Raw genomic sequence first — 17,347 nt, forward strand, 5'->3', positions numbered from 1 at the left:
GATATTCCTGCATGGTTTCACCCACTGATGTACACCTGAAACAGCAATATATTTTGTTAAAGAGTGCCTGGCTCTTTGCATTTTGGTGGTGCAGGTATAGAATTCAACATACAATGATTTAGTGGTAGAATCTTGTAGTTTAGTGGTAGAATTCTCGCCTGCTATGAGGGAGGCATGGATCTGAAAAGGGAATAAACACCACCCAATGTTGTGCTCAAAGCAAATGACTCTTAGATTTGGAGTCTTATTCGCTATTGACTCAGATAGCTAGGCTTTTTTACAGTGTTATGGCATCATGGCAAGGCAAGGATTGCCCTTCAATTTATAAAACCAAAGCAAGGTTTCCACATTTAGTAGATCCTGAGATTCCTGCTTGGTTTCACACACTGATGTACACCTCTTTTAAGTTTCAAATAAAACACGTTTGGTTGTGTAGTGACAGAGATCTCGCCTGTAGAATTCTGGGAAAAAACACCGCCCAACGTGGGGCTCAAACCCACGACCCTGAGATTAAGAGACTCATGCTCTACCGACTGAGCTAGCCAGGCTTGGTTACTGTGATGTGACAAAAAGGCCACTCAGGCCAAGGAGTGCAATACAAGCTATTAAAGTAGATCTAGGCTACCACATTCAGTACACTGAGATGCATGCTTGGTTTCACAAATTGAGGAAAATGGGTAAGTAACCGTGAAGTAAAATGTGAAGCATTGGTTGTTCAGTGGTTGAATTCTCGCCTGCCACGCGGGAGGCCCGGGTTCGATTCCCGGCCAATGCAGTACTCAAGTTTTACTGAAATTATGGTATATTTTGTTAAAGAGTGTCTGGCTCTTTGCTTTTTGGTGGTGCAGGTATAGAATTCCACATACAATAAATTAATGTTAGAATCTTGTGGTTTAGTGGTAGAATTCCCACCTGCCAAGAGAGAGGTCTGGATCTGAAAAGGGAATAAACACCAAACAAATGTTGTACTAAAAGCATATGACTCTTAGCTTGGGAGTTTTATTTCTATTGACTAAGCTGACCAGGCTTTGTTACAGTGTTGTAGCATCAAGGCAAGGCAACGCTTGCTCTTCAATCTACACTATTAAACCAAAGCAAAGTTTCCACATTCAGTAGATCCTGATATTCCTGCATGGTTTCACCCACTGATGTACACCTGAAACAGCAATATATTTTGTTAAAGAGTGCCTGGCTCTTTGCATTTTGGTGGTGCAGGCATAGAATTCAACATACAATGATTTAGTGGTAGAATCTTGTGGTTTAGTGGTAGAATTCTCGCCTGCCATGAGGGAGGCATGGATCTAAAAAGGGAATAAACACCACCCAATGTTGTGCTCAAAGCAAATGACTCTTAGATTTGGAGTCTTATTCGCTATTGACTCAGATAGCTAGGCTTTTTTACAGTGTTATGGCATCATGGCAAGGCAAGGATTGCCCTTCAATCTATAAAACCAAAGCAAGGTTTCCACATTTAGTAGATCCTGAGATTCCCGCTTGGTTTCACACACTGATGTACACCTCTTTTAAGTTTCAAATAAAACACATTTAGTTGTGTAGTGACAGAGATCTCGCCTGTAGAATTCTGGGAAAAAACACCGCCTAATGTGGGGCTCGAACCCATGACCCTGAGATTAAGAGTCTCATGCTCTACCGACTGAGCTAGCCAGGCTTGGTTACTGTGATTTGACAAAAAGGCCACTCAAGCCAAGGAGTGCAATACAAGCTATTAAAGTAGATCTAGGCTACCACATTCAGTACACTGAGATGCATGCTTGGTTTCACACATTGAGGAAAATGGGTAAGTAACCGTGAAGTAAAATGTGAAGCATTGGTTGTTCAGTGGTAGAATTCTCGCCTGCCACGCGGGAGGCCCGGGTTCGATTCCCGGCCAATGCAGTACTCAAGTTTTACTGAAATTATGGTATATTTTGTTAAAGAGTGTCTGGCTCTTTGCATTTTGGTGGTGCAGGTATAGAATTCCACATACAATAAATTAATGGTAGAATCTTGTGGTTTAGTGGTAGAATTCCCACCTGCCAAGAGAGAGGTCTGGATCTGAAAAGGGAATAAACACCAAACAAATGTTGTACTAAAAGCATATGACTCTTAGCTTGGGAGTTTTATTTCTATTGACTAAGCTGGCCAGGCTTTGTTACAGTGTTGTAGCATCAAGGCAAGGCAACGCTTGCTCTTCAATCTACACTATTAAACCAAAGCAAAGTTTCCACATTCAGTAGATCCTGATATTCCTGCATGGTTTCACCCACTGATGTACACCTGAAAAAGCGATATATTTTGTTAAAGAGTGCCTGGCTCTTTGCATTTTGGTGGTGCAGGTATAGAATTCAACATACAATGATTTAGTGGTAGAATCTTGTAGTTTAGTGGTAGAATTCTCGCCTGCTATGAGGGAGGCATGGATCTGAAAAGGGAATAAACACCACCCAATGTTGTGCTCAAAGCAAATGACTCTTAGATTTGGAGTCTTATTCGCTATTGACTCAGATAACTAGGCTTTTTTACAGTGTTATGGCATCATGGCAAGGCAAGGATTGCCCTTCAATCTATAAAACCAAAGCTAGGTTTCCACATTTAGTAGATCCTGAGATTCCTGCTTGGTTTCACACACTGATGTACACCTCTTTTAAGTTTCAAATAAAACACGTTTGGTTGTGTAGTGACAGAGATCTCGCCTGTAGAATTCTGGGAGAAAACACCGCCCAATGTGGGGCTCGAACCCATGACCCTGAGATTAAGAGTCTCATGCTCTACCGACTGAGCTAGCCAGGCTTGGTTACTGTGATTTGACAAAAAGGCCACTCAAGCCAAGGAGTGCAATACAAGCTATTAAAGTAGATCTAGGCTACCACATTCAGTACACTGAGATGCATGCTTGGTTTCACACATTGAGGAAAATGGGTAAGTAACCGTGAAGTAAAATGTGAAGCATTGGTTGTTCAGTGGTAGAATTCTCGCCTGCCACGCGGGAGGCCCGGGTTCGATTCCCGGCCAATGCAGTACTCAAGTTTTACTGAAATTATGGTATATTTTGTTAAAGAGTGTCTGGCTCTTTGCATTTTGGTGGTGCAGGTATAGAATTCCACATACAATAAATTAATGGTAGAATCTTGTGGTTTAGTGGTAGAATTCCCACCTGCCAAGAGAGAGGTCTGGATCTGAAAAGGGAATAAACACCAAACAAATGTTGTACTAAAAGCATATGACTCTTAGCTTGGGAGTTTTATTTCTATTTCTAAGCTGGCCAGGCTTTGTTACAGTGTTGTAGCATCAAGGCAAGGCAACGCTTGCTCTTCAATCTACACTATTAAACCAAAGCAAAGTTTCCACATTCAGTAGATCCTGATATTCCTGCATGGTTTCACCCACTGATGTACACCTGAAACAGCAATATATTTTGTTAAAGAGTGCCTGGCTCTTTGCATTTTGGTGGTGCAGGTATAGAATTCAACATACAATGATTTAGTGGTAGAATCTTGTAGTTTAGTGGTAGAATTCTCGCCTGCTATGAGGGAGGCATGGATCTGAAAAGGGAATAAACACCACCCAATGTTGTGCTCAAAGCAAATGACTCTTAGATTTGGAGTCTTATTCGCTATTGACTCAGATAACTAGGCTTTTTTACAGTGTTATGGCATCATGGCAAGGCAAGGATTGCCCTTCAATCTATAAAACCAAAGCTAGGTTTCCACATTTAGTAGATCCTGAGATTCCTGCTTGGTTTCACACACTGATGTACACCTCTTTTAAGTTTCAAATAAAACACGTTTGGTTGTGTAGTGACAGAGATCTCGCCTGTAGAATTCTGGGAAAAAACACCGCCCAACGTGGGGTTCGAACCCACGACCCTGAGATTAAGAGTCTCATGCTCTACCGACTGAGCTAGCCAGGCTTGGTTACTGTTGTGTGACAAAAAGGCCACTCAAGCCAAGGAGTGCCCTACAAACTATTAAAGTAGATCTAGGCTACCACATTCAGTACACTGAGATGCATGCTTGGTTTCACAAATTGAGGAAAATGGGTAAGTAACCGTGAAGTAAAATGTGAAGCATTGGTTGTTCAGTGGTAGAATTCTAGCCTGCCACGCGGGAGGCCCGGGTTCGATTCCCGGCCAATGCAGTACTCAAGTTTTACTGAAATTATGGTATATTTTGTTAAAGAGTGTCTGGCTCTTTGCATTTTGGTGGTGCAGGTAAAGAATTCCACATACAATAAATTAATGGTAGAATCTTGTGGTTAAGTGGTAGAATTCCCACCTGCCAAGAGAGAGGTCTGGATCTGAAAAGGGAATAAACACCAAACAAATGTTGTACTAAAAGCATATGACTCTTAGCTTGGGAGTTTTATTTCTATTGACTAAGCTGGCCAGGCTTTGTTACAGTGTTGTAGCATCAAGGCAAGGCAACGCTTGCTCTTCAATCTACACTATTAAACCAAAGCAAAGTTTCCACATTCAGTAGATCCTGATATTCCTGCATGGTTTCACCCACTGATGTACACCTGAAACAGCAATATATTTTGTTAAAGAGTGCCTGGCTCTTTGCATTTTAGTGGTGCAGGTATAGAATTCAACATACAATGATTTAGTGGTAGAATCTTGTAGATTAGTGGTAGAATTCTCGCCTGCTATGAGGGAGGTATGGATCTGAAAAGGGAATAAACACCACCCAATGTTGTGCTCAAAGCAAATGACTCTTAGATTTGGAGTCTTATTCGCTATTGACTCAGATAACTAGGCTTTTTTACAGTGTTATGGCATCATGGCAAGGCAAGTATTGCCCTTCAATCTATAAAACCAAAGCTAGGTTTCCACATTTAGTAGATCCTGAGATTCCTGCTTGGTTTCACACACTGATGTACACCTCTTTTAAGTTTCAAATAAAACACGTTTGGTTGTGTAGTGACAGAGATCTCGCCTGTAGAATTCTGGGAAAAAACACCGCCCAACGTGGGGCTCAAACCCACGACCCTGAGATTAAGAGTCTCATGCTCTACCGACTGAGCTAGCCAGGCTTGGTTACTGTGATGTGACAAAAAGGCCACTCAGGCCAAGGAGTGCAATACAAGCTATTAAAGTAGATCTAGGCTACCACATTCAGTACACTGAGATGCATGCTTGGTTTCACACATTGAGGAAAATGGGTAAGTAACCGTGAAGTAAAATGTGAAGCATTGGCTGTTCAGTGGTAGAATTCTCGCCTGCCACGCGGGAGGCCCGGGTTCGATTCCCGGCCAATGCAGTACTCAAGTTTTACTGAAATTATGGTATATTTTGTTAAAGAGTGGCTGACTCTTTGCATTTTGGTGGTGCAGGTATAGAATTCCACATACAATAAATTAATGGTAGAATCTTGTGGTTTAGTGGTAGAATTCCCACCTGCCAAGAGAGAGGTCTGGATCTGAAAAGGGAATAAATACCAAACAAATGTTGTACTAAAAGCATATGACTCTTAGCTTGGGAGTTTTATTTCTATTGACTAAGCTGGCCAGGCTTTGTTACAGTGTTGTAGCATCAAGGCAAGGCAACGCTTGCTCTTCAATCTACACTATTAAACCAAAGCAAAGTTTCCACATTCAGTAGATCCTGATATTCCTGCATGGTTTCACCCACTGATGTACACCTGAAACAGCGATATATTTTGTTAAAGAGTGCCTGGCTCTTTGCATTTTGGTGGTGCAGGTATAGAATTTAACATACAATGATTTAGTGGTAGAATCTTGTGGTTTAGTGGTAGAATTCTCGCCTGCCATGAGGGAGGCATGGATCTGAAAAGGGAATAAACACCACCCAATGTTGTGCTCAAAGCAAATGACTCTTAGATTTGGAGTCTTATTCGCTATTGACTCAGATAGCTAGGCTTTTTTACAGTGTTATGGCATCATGGCAAGGCAAGGATTGCCCTTCAATTTATAAAACCAAAGCAAGGTTTCCACATTTAGTAGATCCTGAGATTCCTGCTTGGTTTCACACACTGATGTACACCTCTTTTAAGTTTCAAATAAAACACGTTTGGTTGTGTAGTGACAGAGATCTCGCCTGTAGAATTCTGGGAAAAAACACCGCCCAACGTGGGGCTCGAACCCACGACCCTGAGATTAAGAGTCTCATGCTCTACCGACCGAGCTAGCCAGGCTTCGTTACCGTTGTGTGACAAAAAGGCCACTCAAGCCAAGGAGTGCCCTACAAGCTATTAAAGTAGATCTAGGCTACCACATTCAGTACACTGAGATGCATGCTTGGTTTCACAAATTGAGGAAAATGGGTAAGTAACCGTGAAGTAAAATGTGAAGCATTGGTTGTTCAGTGGTGGAATCCTCGCCTGCCACGCGGGAGGCCTGGGTTCGATTCCCGGCCAATGCAGTACTCAAGTTTTACTGAAATTATGGTATATTTTGTTAAAGAGTGTCTGGCTCTTTGCTTTTTGGTGGTGCAGGTATAGAATTCCACATACAATAAATTAATGTTAGAATCTTGTGGTTTAGTGGTAGAATTCCCACCTGCCAAGAGAGAGGTCTGGATCTGAAAAGGGAATAAACACCAAACAAATGTTGTACTAAAAGCATATGACTCTTAGCTTGGGAGTTTTATTTCTATTGACTAAGCTGGCCAGGCTTTGTTACAGTGTTGTAGCATCAAGGCAAGGCAACGCTTGCTCTTCAATCTACACTACTAAACCAAAGCAAAGTTTCCACATTCAGTAGATCCTGATATTCCTGCATGGTTTCACCCACTGATGTACACCTGAAACAGCGATATATTTTGTTAAAGAGTGCCTGGCTCTTTGCATTTTGGTGGTGCAGGCATAGAATTCAACATACAATGATTTAGTGGTAGAATCTTGTGGTTTAGTGGTAGAATTCTCGCCTGCCATGAGGGAGGCATGGATCTAAAAAGGGAATAAACACCACCCAATGTTGTGCTCAAAGCAAATGACTCTTAGATTTGGAGTCTTATTCGCTATTGACTCAGACAGCTAGGCTTTTTTACAGTGTTATGGCATCATGGCAAGGCAAGGATTGCCCTTCAATCTATAAAACCAAAGCAAGGTTTCCACATTTAGTAGATCCTGAGATTCCTGCTTGGTTTCACACACTGATGTACACCTCTTTTAAGTTTCAAATAAAACACGTTTGGTTGTGTAGTGACAGAGATCTCGCCTGTAGAATTCTGGGAAAAAACACCGCCCAACGTGGGGCTCGAACCCACGACCCTGAGATTAAGAGTCTCATGCTCTACCGACTGAGCTAGCCAGGCTTGGTTACTGTTGTCTGACAAAAAGGCCACTCAAGCCAAGGAGTGCCCTACAAGCTATTAAAGTAGATCTAGGCTACCACATTCAGTACACTGAGATGCATGCTTGGTTTCACACATTGAGGAAAATGGGTAAGTAACCGTGAAGTAAAATGTGAAGCATTGGTTGTTCAGTGGTAGAATTCTCGCCTGACACGCGGGAGGCCCGGGTTCGATTCCCGGCCAATGCAGTACTCAAGTTTTACTGAAATTATGGTATATTTTGTTAAAGAGTGTCTGGCTCTTTGCATTTTGGTGGTGCAGGTATAGAATTCCACATACAATAAATTAATGGTAGAATCTTGTGGTTTAGTGGTAGAATTCCCACCTGCCAAGAGAGAGGTCTGGATCTGAAAAGGGAATAAACACCAAACAAATGTTGTACTAAAAGCATATGACTCTTAGCTTGGGAGTTTTATTTCTATTGACTAAGCTGGCCAGGCTTTGTTACAGTGTTGTAGCATCAAGGCAAGGCAACGCTTGCTCTTCAATCTACACTATTAAACCAAAGCAAAGTTTCCACATTCAGTAGATCCTGATATTCCTGCATGGTTTCACCCACTGATGTACACCTGAAACAGCGATATATTTTGTTAAAGAGTGCCTGGCTCTTTGCATTTTGGTGGTGCAGGTATAGAATTTAACATACAATGATTTAGTGGTAGAATCTTGTGGTTTAGTGGTAGAATTCTCGCCTGCCATGAGGGAGGCATGGATCTGAAAAGGGAATAAACACCACCCAATGTTGTGCTCAAAGCAAATGACTCTTAGATTTGGAGTCTTATTTGCTATTGACTCAGATAGCTAGGCTTTTTTACAGTGTTATGGCATCATGGCAAGGCAAGGATTGCCCTTCAATTTATAAAACCAAAGCAAGGTTTCCACATTTAGTAGATCCTGAGATTCCTGCTTGGTTTCACACACTGATGTACACCTCTTTTAAGTTTCAAATAAAACACGTTTGGTTGTGTAGTGACAGAGATCTCGCCTGTAGAATTCTGGGAAAAAACACCGCCCAACGTTTCGCTCGAACCCACGACCCTGAGATTAAGAGTCTCATGCTCTACCGACTGAGCTAGCCAGGCTTGGTTACTGTTGTGTGACAAAAAGGCCACTCAAGCCAAGGAGTGCCCTACAAACTATTAAAGTAGATCTAGGCTACCACATTCAGTACACTGAGATGCATGCTTGGTTTCACAAATTGAGGAAAATGGGTAAGTAACCGTGAAGTAAAATGTGAAGCATTGGTTGTTCAGTGGTAGAATTCTCGCCTGCCACGCGGGAGGCCCGGGTTCGATTCCCGGCCAATGCAGTACTCAAGTTTTACGGAAATTATGGTATAATTTGTTAAAGAGTGGCTGGCTCTTTGCATTTTGGTGGTGCAGGTATAGAATTCCACATACAATAAATTAATGGTAGAATCGTGTGGTTTAGTGGTAGAATTCCCACCTGCCAAGAGAGAGGTCTGGATCTGAAAAGGGAATAAACACCAAACAAATGTTGTATTAAAAGCATATGACTCTCAGCTTGGGAGTTTTATTTCTATTGACTAAGCTGGCCAGGCTTTGTTTCAGTGTTGTAGCATCAAGGCAAGGCAACGCTTGCTCTTCAATCTACACTACTAAACCAAAGCAAAGTTTCCACATTCAGTAGATCCTGATATTCCTGCATGGTTTCACCCACTGATGTACACCTGAAACAGCGATATATTTTGTTAAATAGTGCATGGCTCTTTGCATTTTGGTGGTGCAGGCATAGAATTCAACATACAATGATTTAGTGGTAGAATCTTGTGGTTTAGTGGTAGAATTCTCGCCTGCCATGAGGGAGGCATGGATCTAAAAAGGGAATAAACACCACCCAATGTTGTGCTCAAAGCAAATGACTCTTAGATTTGGAGTCTTATTCGCTATTGACTCAGATAGCTAGGCTTTTTTACAGTGTTATGGCATCATGGCAAGGCAAGGATTGCCCTTCAATCTATAAAACCAAAGCAAGGTTTCCACATTTAGTAGATCCTGAGATTCCTGCTTGGTTTCACACACTGATGTACACCTCTTTTAAGTTTCAAATAAAACACGTTTGGTTGTGTAGTGACAGAGATCTCGCCTGTAGAATTCTGGGAAAAAACACCGCCCAACGTGGGGCTCGAACCCACGACCCTGAGATTAAGAGTCTCATGCTCTACCGACTGAGCTAGCCAGGCTTGGTTACTGTGATGTGACAAAAAGGCCACTCAAGCCAAGGCGTGCCCTACAAGCTATTAAAGTAGATCTAGGCTACCACATTCAGTACACTGAGATGCATGCTTGGTTTCACACATTGAGGAAAATGGGTAAGTAACCGTGAAGTAAAATGTGAAGCATTGGTTGTTCAGTGGTAGAATTCTCGCCTGCCATGCGGGAGGCCCGGGTTCGATTCCCGGCCAATGCAGTACTCAAGTTTTACTGAAATTATGGTATATTTTGTTAAAGAGTGTCTGGCTCTTTGCATTTTGGTGGTGCAGGTATAGAATTCCACATACAATAAATTAATGGTAGAATCTTGTGGTTTAGTGGTAGAATTCCCACCTGCCAAGAGAGAGGTCTGGATCTGAAAAGGGAATAAACACCAAACAAATGTTGTACTAAAAGCATATGACTCTTAGCTTGGGAGTTTTATTTCTATTTACTAAGCTGGCTAGGCTTTGTTACAGTGTTGTAGCATCAAGGCAAGGCAACGCTTGCTCTTCAATCTACACTATTAAACCAAAGCAAAGTTTCCACATTCAGTAGATCCTGATATTCCTGCTTGGTTTCACCCACTGATGTACACCTGAAACAGCGATATATTTTGTTAAAGAGTGCCTGGCTCTTTGCATTTTGGTGGTGCAGGTATAGAATTTAACATACAATGATTTAGTGGTAGAATCTTGTGGTTTAGTGGTAGAATTCTCGCCTGCCATGAGGGAGGCATGGATCTGAAAAGGGAATAAACACCACCCAATGTTGTGCTCAAAGCAAATGACTCTTAGATTTGGAGTCTTATTCGCTATTGACTCAGATAGCTAGGCTTTTTTACAGTGTTATGGCATCATGGCAAGGCAAGGATTGCCCTTCAACCTATAAAACCAAAGAAAGGTTTCCACATTTAGTAGATCCTGAGATTCCTGCTTGGTTTCACACACTGATGTACACCTCTTTTAAGTTTCAAATAAAACACGCTTGGTTGTGTAGTGACAGAGATCTCGCCTGTAGAATTCTGGGAAAAAACACTGCCAAAGTGGGGCTCGAACCCACGACCCTGAGATTAAGAGTCTCATGCTCTACTGACTGAGCTAGCCAGGCTTGGTTACTGTGATTTGACAAAAAGGCCACTCAAGCCAAGGAGTGCAATACAGGCTATTAAAGTAGATCTAGGCTACCACATTCAGTACACTGAGATGCATGCTTGGTTTCACACATTGAGGAAAATGGGTAAGTAACCGTGAAGTAAAATGTGAAGCATTGGTTGTTCAGTGGTAGAATTCTCGCCTGCCACGCGGGAGGCCCGGGTTCGATTCCCGGCCAATGCAGTGCTCAAGTTTTACTGAAATTTTGGTATATTTTGTTAAAGAGTGTCTGGCTCTTTGCATTTTGGTGGTGCAGGTATAGAATTCCACATACAATAAATTAATGTTAGAGTCTTGTGGTTAAGTGGTAGAATTCCCACCTGCCAAGAGAGAGGTCTGGATCTGAAAAGGGAATAAACACCAAACAAATGTTGTACTAAAAGCATATGACTCTTAGCTTGGGAGTTTTATTTCTATTGACTAAGCTGGCCAGGCTTTGTTACAGTGTTGTAGCATCAAGGCAAGGCAACGCTTGCTCTTCAATCTACACTATTAAACCAAAGCAAAGTTTCCACATTCAGTAGATCCTGATATTCCTGCATGGTTTCACCCACTGATGTACACCTGAAAAAGCGATATATTTTGTTAAAGAGTGCCTGGCTCTTTGCATTTTGGTGGTGCAGGTATAGAATTCAACATACAATGATTTAGTGGTAGAATCTTGTGGTTTAGTGGTAGAATTCTCGCCTGCCATGAGGGAGGCATGGATCTGAAAAGGGAATAAACACCACCCAATGTTGTGCTCAAAGTAAATGACTCTTAGATTTGGAGTCTTATTCGCTATTGACTCAGATAACTAGGCTTTTTTACAGTGTTATGGCATCATGGCAAGGCAAGGATTGCCCTTCAATCTACTGTATAAAACCAAAGCTAGGTTTCCACATTTAGTAGATCCTGAGATTCCTGCTTGGTTTCACACACTGATGTACACCTCTTTTAAGTTTCAAATAAAACACGTTTGGTTGTGTAGTGACAGAGATCTCACCTGTAGAATTCTGGGAAAAAACACCGCCCAACGTGGGGCTCGAACCCACGACCCTGAGATTAAGAGTCTCATGCTCTACCGACTGAGCTAGCCAGGCTTGGTTACTGTTGTGTGACAAAAAGGCCACTCAAGCCAAGGAGTGCCCTACAAGCTATTAAAGTAGATCTAGGCTACCACATTCAGTACACTGAGATGCATGCTTGGTTTCACAAATTGAGGAAAATGGGTAAGTAACCGTGAAGTAAAATGTGAAGCATTGGTTGTTCAGTGGTAGAATTCTAGCCTGCCACGCGGGAGGCCCGGGTTCGATTCCCGGCCAATGCAGTACTCAAGTTTTACTGAAATTATGGTATATTTTGTTAAAGAGTGTCTGGCTCTTTGCATTTTGGTGGTGCAGGTAAAGAATTCCAATACAATAAATTAATGTTAGAATCTTGTGGTTAAGTGGTAGAATTCCCACCTGCCAAGAGAGAGGTCTGGATCTGAAAAGGGAATAAACACCAAACAAATGTTGTACTAAAAGCATATGACTCTTAGCTTGGGAGTTTTATTTCTATTGACTAAGCTTGCCAGGCTTTGTTACAGTGTTGTAGCATCAAGGCAAGGCAACGCTTGCTCTTCAATCTACACTATTAAACCAAAGCAAAGTTTCCACATTCAGTAGATCCTGATATTCCTGCATGGTTTCACCCACTGATGTACACCTGAAACAGCGATATATTTTGTTAAAGAGTGCCTGGCTCTTTGCATTTTGGTGGTGCAGGTATAGAATTTAACATACAATGATTTAGATGTAGAATCTTGTGGTTTAGTGGTAGAATTCTCGCCTGCCATGAGGGAGGCATGGATCTGAAAAGGGAATAAACACCACCCAATGTTGTGCTCAAAGCAAATGACTCTTAGATTTGGAGTCTTATTCGCTATTGACTCAGATAGCTAGGCTTTTTTACAGTGTTATGGCATCATGGCAAGGCAAGGATTGCCCTTCAATTTATAAAACCAAAGCAAGGTTTCCACATTTAGTAGATCCTGAGATTCCTGCTTGGTTTCACACACTGATGTACACCTCTTTTAAGTTTCAAATAAAACACGTTTGGTTGTGTAGTGACAGAGATCTCGCCTGTAGAATTCTGGGAAAAAACACCGCCCAACGTGGGGCTCGAACCCACGACCCTGAGATTAAGAGTCTCATGCTCTACCGACTGAGCTAGCCAGGCTTGGTTACTGTTGTGTGACAAAAAGGCCACTAAAGCCACGGAGTGCCCTACAAGCTATTAAAGTAGATCTAGGCTACCACATTCAGTACACTGAGATGCATGCTTGGTTTCACAAATTGAGGAAAATGGGTAAGTAACCGTGAAGTAAAATGTGAAACATTGGTTGTTCAGTGGTAGAATTCTCGCCTGCCATGCGGGAGGCCCGGGTTCGATTCCCGGCCAATGCAGTACTCAAGTTTTACTGAAATTATGGTATATTTTGTTAAAGAGTGTCTGGCTCTTTGCTTTTTGGTGGTGCAGGTATAGAATTCCACATACAATAAATTAATGGTAGAATCTTGTGGTTTAGTGGTAGAATTCCCACCTGCCAAGAGAGAGGTCTGGATCTGAAAAGGGAATAAACACCAAACAAATGTTGTACTAAAAGCATATGACTCTTAGCTTGGGAGTTTTATTTCTATTGACTAAGCTGGCCAGGCTTTGTTACAGTGTTGTAGCATCAAGGCAAGGCAACGCTTGCTCTTCAATCTACACTATTAAACCAAAGCAAAGTTTCCACATTCAGTAGATCCTGATATTCCTGCATGGTTTCACCCACTGATGTACACCTGAAACAGCAATATATTTTGTTAAAGAGTGCCTGGCTCTTTGCATTTTGGTGGTGCAGGTATAGAATTCAACATACAATGATTTAGTGGTAGAATCTTGTAGTTTAGTGGTAGAATTCTCGCCTGCTATGAGGGAGGCATGGATCTGAAAAGGGAATAAACACCACCCAATGTTGTGCTCAAAGCAAATGACTCTTAGATTTGGAGTCTTATTCGCTATTGACTCAGATAGCTAGGCTTTTTTACAGTGTTATGGCATCATGGCAAGGCAAGGATTGCCCTTCAACCTATAAAACCAAAGAAAGGTTTCCACATTTAGTAGATCCTGAGATTCCTGCTTGGTTTCACACACTGATGTACACCTCTTTTAAGTTTCAAATAAAACACGTTTGGTTGTGTAGTGACAGAGATCTCGCCTGTAGAATTCTGGGAAAAAACACTGCCAAAGTGGGGCTCGAACCCACGACCCTGAGATTAAGAGTCTCATGCTCTACTGACTGAGCTAGCCAGGCTTGGTTACTGTGATTTGACAAAAAGGCCACTCAAGCCAAGGAGTGCAATACAGGCTATTAAAGTAGATCTAGGCTACCACATTCAGTACACTGAGATGCATGCTTGGTTTCACACATTGAGGAAAATGGGTAAGTAACCGTGAAGTAAAATGTGAAGCATTGGTTGTTCAGTGGTAGAATTCTCGCCTGCCACGCGGGAGGCCCGGGTTCGATTCCCGGCCAACGCAGTGCTCAATTTTTACTGAAATTTTGGTATATTTTGTTAAAGAGTGTCTGGCTCTTTGCATTTTGGTGGTGCAGGTATAGAATTCCACATACAATAAATTAATGTTAGAGTCTTGTGGTTAAGTGGTAGAATTCCCACCTGCCAAGAGAGAGGTCTGGATCTGAAAAGGGAATAAACACCAAACAAATGTTGTACTAAAAGCATATGACTCTTAGCTTGGGAGTTTTATTTCTATTGACTAAGCTGGCCAGGCTTTGTTACAGTGTTGTAGCATCAAGGCAAGGCAACGCTTGCTCTTCAATCTACACTATTAAACCAAAGCAAAGTTTCCACATTCAGTAGATCCTGATATTCCTGCATGGTTTCACCCACTGATGTACACCTGAAAAAGCGATATATTTTGTTAAAGAGTGCCTGGCTCTTTGCATTTTGGTGGTGCAGGTATAGAATTCAACATACAATGATTTAGTGGTAGAATCTTGTGGTTTAGTGGTAGAATTCTCGCCTGCCATGAGGGAGGCATGGATCTGAAAAGGGAATAAACACCACCCAATGTTGTGCTCAAAGTAAATGACTCTTAGATTTGGAGTCTTATTCTCTATTGACTCAGATAACTAGGCTTTTTTACAGTGTTATGGCATCATGGCAAGGCAAGGATTGCCCTTCAATCTATAAAACCAAAGCTAGGTTTCCACATTTAGTAGATCCTGAGATTCCTGCTTGGTTTCACACACTGATGTACACCTCTATTAAGTTTCAAATAAAACACGTTTGGTTGTGTAGTGACAGAGATCTCACCTGTAGAATTCTGGGAAAAAACACCGCCCAACGTGGGGCTCGAACCCACGACCCTGAGATTAAGAGTCTCATGCTGTACCGACTGAGCTAGCCAGGCTTGGTTACTGTTGTGTGACAAAAAGGCCACTCAAGCCAAGGAGTGCCCTACAAGCTATTAAAGTAGATCTAGGCTACCACATTCAGTACACTGAGATGCATGCTTGGTTTCACAAATTGAGGAAAATGGGTAAGTAACCGTGAAGTAAAATGTGAAGCATTGGTTGTTCAGTGGTAGAATTCTAGCCTGCCACGCGGGAGGCCCGGGTTCGATTCCCGGCCAATGCAGTACTCAAGTTTTACTGAAATTATGGTATATTTTGTTAAAGAGTGTCTGGCTCTTTGCATTTTGGTGGTGCAGGTAAAGAATTCCACATACAATAAATTAATGTTAGAATCTTGTGGTTAAGTGGTAGAATTCCCACCTGCCAAGAGAGAGGTCTGGATCTGAAAAGGGAATAAACACCAAACAAATGTTGTACTAAAAGCATATGACTCTTAGCTTGGGAGTTTTATTTCTATTGACTAAGCTTGCCAGGCTTTGTTACAGTGTTGTAGCATCAAGGCAAGGCAACGCTTGCTCTTCAATCTACACTATTAAACCAAAGCAAAGTTTCCACATTCAGTAGATCCTGATATTCCTGCATGGTTTCACCCACTGATGTACACCTGAAACAGCGATATATTTTGTTAAAGAGTGCCTGGCTCTTTGCATTTTGGTGGTGCAGGTATAGAATTTAACATACAATGATTTAGATGTAGAATCTTGTGGTTTAGTGGTAGAATTCTCGCCTGCCATGAGGGAGGCATGGATCTGAAAAGGGAATAAACACCACCCAATGTTGTGCTCAAAGCAAATGACTCTTAGATTTGGAGTCTTATTCGCTATTGACTCAGATAGCTAGGCTTTTTTACAGTGTTATGGCATCATGGCAAGGCAAGGATTGCCCTTCAATTTATAAAACCAAAGCAAGGTTTCCACATTTAGTAGATCCTGAGATTCCTGCTTGGTTTCACACACTGATGTACACCTCTTTTAAGTTTCAAATAAAACACGTTTGGTTGTGTAGTGACAGAGATCTCGCCTGTAGAATTCTGGGAAAAAACACCGCCCAACGTGGGGCTCGAACCCACGACCCACATTGAGGAAAATGGGTAAGTAACCGTGAAGTAAAATGTGAAGCATTGGTTGTTCAGTGGTAGAATTCTCGCCTGCCACGCGGGAGGCCCGGGTTCGATTCCCGGCCAATGCAGTGCTCAAGTTTTACTGAAATTTTGGTATATTTTGTTAAAGAGTGTCTGGCTCTTTGCATTTTGGTGGTGCAGGTATAGAATTCCACATACAATAAATTAATGTTAGAGTCTTGTGGTTAAGTGGTAGAATTCCCACCTGCCAAGAGAGAGGTCTGGATCTGAAAAGGGAATAAACACCAAACAAATGTTGTACTAAAAGCATATGACTCTTAGCTTGGGAGTTTTATTTCTATTGACTAAGCTGGCCAGGCTTTGTTACAGTGTTGTAGCATCAAGGCAAGGCAACGCTTGCTCTTCAATCTACACTATTAAACCAAAGCAAAGTTTCCACATTCAGTAGATCCTGATATTCCTGCATGGTTTCACCCACTGATGTACACCTGAAAAAGCGATATATTTTGTTAAAGAGTGCCTGGCTCTTTGCATTTTGGTGGTGCAGGTATAGAATTCAACATACAATGATTTAGTGGTAGAATCTTGTGGTTTAGTGGTAGAATTCTCGCCTGCCATGAGGGAGGCATGGATCTGAAAAGGGAATAAACACCACCCAATGTTGTGCTCAAAGTAAATGACTCTTAGATTTGGAGTCTTATTCGCTATTGACTCAGATAACTAGGCTTTTTTACAGTGTTATGGCATCATGGCAAGGCAAGGATTGCCCTTCAATCTATAAAACCAAAGCTAGGTTTCCACATTTAGTAGATCCTGAGATTCCTGCTTGGTTTCACACACTGATGTACACCTCTTTTAAGTTTCAAATAAAACACGTTTGGTTGTGTAGTGACAGAGATCTCACCTGTAGAATTCTGGGAAAAAACACCGTCCAACGTGGGGCTCGAACCCACGACCCTGAGATTAAGAGTCTCGTGCTCTACCGACTGAGCTAGCCAGGCTTGGTTACTGTTGTGTGACAAAAAGGCCACTCAAGCCAAGGAGTGCCCTACAAGCTATTAAAGTAGATCTAGGCTACCACATTCAGTACACTGAGATGCATGCTTGGTTTCACAAATTGAGGAAAATGGGTAAGTAACC

At 41.9% G+C, this 17,347-nt stretch overlaps 11 non-coding genes across 11 annotated transcripts; 6 read left to right on the plus strand and 5 right to left on the minus strand.

Moving 5' to 3' along the window:
* The first annotated feature begins 1,825 nt into the window (after positions 1-1,825).
* TRNAG-GCC (transfer RNA glycine (anticodon GCC)) lies at positions 1,826-1,896 on the plus strand. The gene has a single exon. It is a non-coding gene; the product is annotated as a tRNA-Gly (tRNA).
* A 1,050-nt stretch (positions 1,897-2,946) lies between these two features.
* TRNAG-GCC (transfer RNA glycine (anticodon GCC)) lies at positions 2,947-3,017 on the plus strand. The gene has a single exon. It is a non-coding gene; the product is annotated as a tRNA-Gly (tRNA).
* An 820-nt stretch (positions 3,018-3,837) lies between these two features.
* Positions 3,838-3,910, minus strand: TRNAK-CUU (transfer RNA lysine (anticodon CUU)). Its single transcript has one exon. It is a non-coding gene; the product is annotated as a tRNA-Lys (tRNA).
* Positions 3,911-7,200: 3,290 nt separating this feature from the next.
* TRNAK-CUU (transfer RNA lysine (anticodon CUU)) lies at positions 7,201-7,273 on the minus strand. The gene has a single exon. It is a non-coding gene; the product is annotated as a tRNA-Lys (tRNA).
* Positions 7,274-7,429: 156 nt separating this feature from the next.
* Positions 7,430-7,500, plus strand: TRNAV-GAC (transfer RNA valine (anticodon GAC)). The gene has a single exon. It is a non-coding gene; the product is annotated as a tRNA-Val (tRNA).
* A 1,050-nt stretch (positions 7,501-8,550) lies between these two features.
* Positions 8,551-8,621, plus strand: TRNAG-GCC (transfer RNA glycine (anticodon GCC)). Its single transcript has one exon. It is a non-coding gene; the product is annotated as a tRNA-Gly (tRNA).
* An 821-nt stretch (positions 8,622-9,442) lies between these two features.
* TRNAK-CUU (transfer RNA lysine (anticodon CUU)) lies at positions 9,443-9,515 on the minus strand. The gene has a single exon. It is a non-coding gene; the product is annotated as a tRNA-Lys (tRNA).
* A 1,276-nt stretch (positions 9,516-10,791) lies between these two features.
* On the plus strand, positions 10,792-10,862 carry TRNAG-GCC (transfer RNA glycine (anticodon GCC)). The gene has a single exon. It is a non-coding gene; the product is annotated as a tRNA-Gly (tRNA).
* Positions 10,863-11,688: 826 nt separating this feature from the next.
* On the minus strand, positions 11,689-11,761 carry TRNAK-CUU (transfer RNA lysine (anticodon CUU)). The gene has a single exon. It is a non-coding gene; the product is annotated as a tRNA-Lys (tRNA).
* Positions 11,762-12,808: 1,047 nt separating this feature from the next.
* TRNAK-CUU (transfer RNA lysine (anticodon CUU)) lies at positions 12,809-12,881 on the minus strand. The gene has a single exon. It is a non-coding gene; the product is annotated as a tRNA-Lys (tRNA).
* A 3,362-nt stretch (positions 12,882-16,243) lies between these two features.
* Positions 16,244-16,314, plus strand: TRNAG-GCC (transfer RNA glycine (anticodon GCC)). Its single transcript has one exon. It is a non-coding gene; the product is annotated as a tRNA-Gly (tRNA).
* Positions 16,315-17,347: the final 1,033 nt, after the last annotated feature.

The sequence above is a fragment of the Crinia signifera genome, chromosome 3 (assembly GCF_055691185.1).
Source record: "Crinia signifera chromosome 3, ASM5569118v1, whole genome shotgun sequence".
In the NCBI taxonomy this organism is placed as follows: Eukaryota; Metazoa; Chordata; class Amphibia; order Anura; family Myobatrachidae; genus Crinia; species Crinia signifera.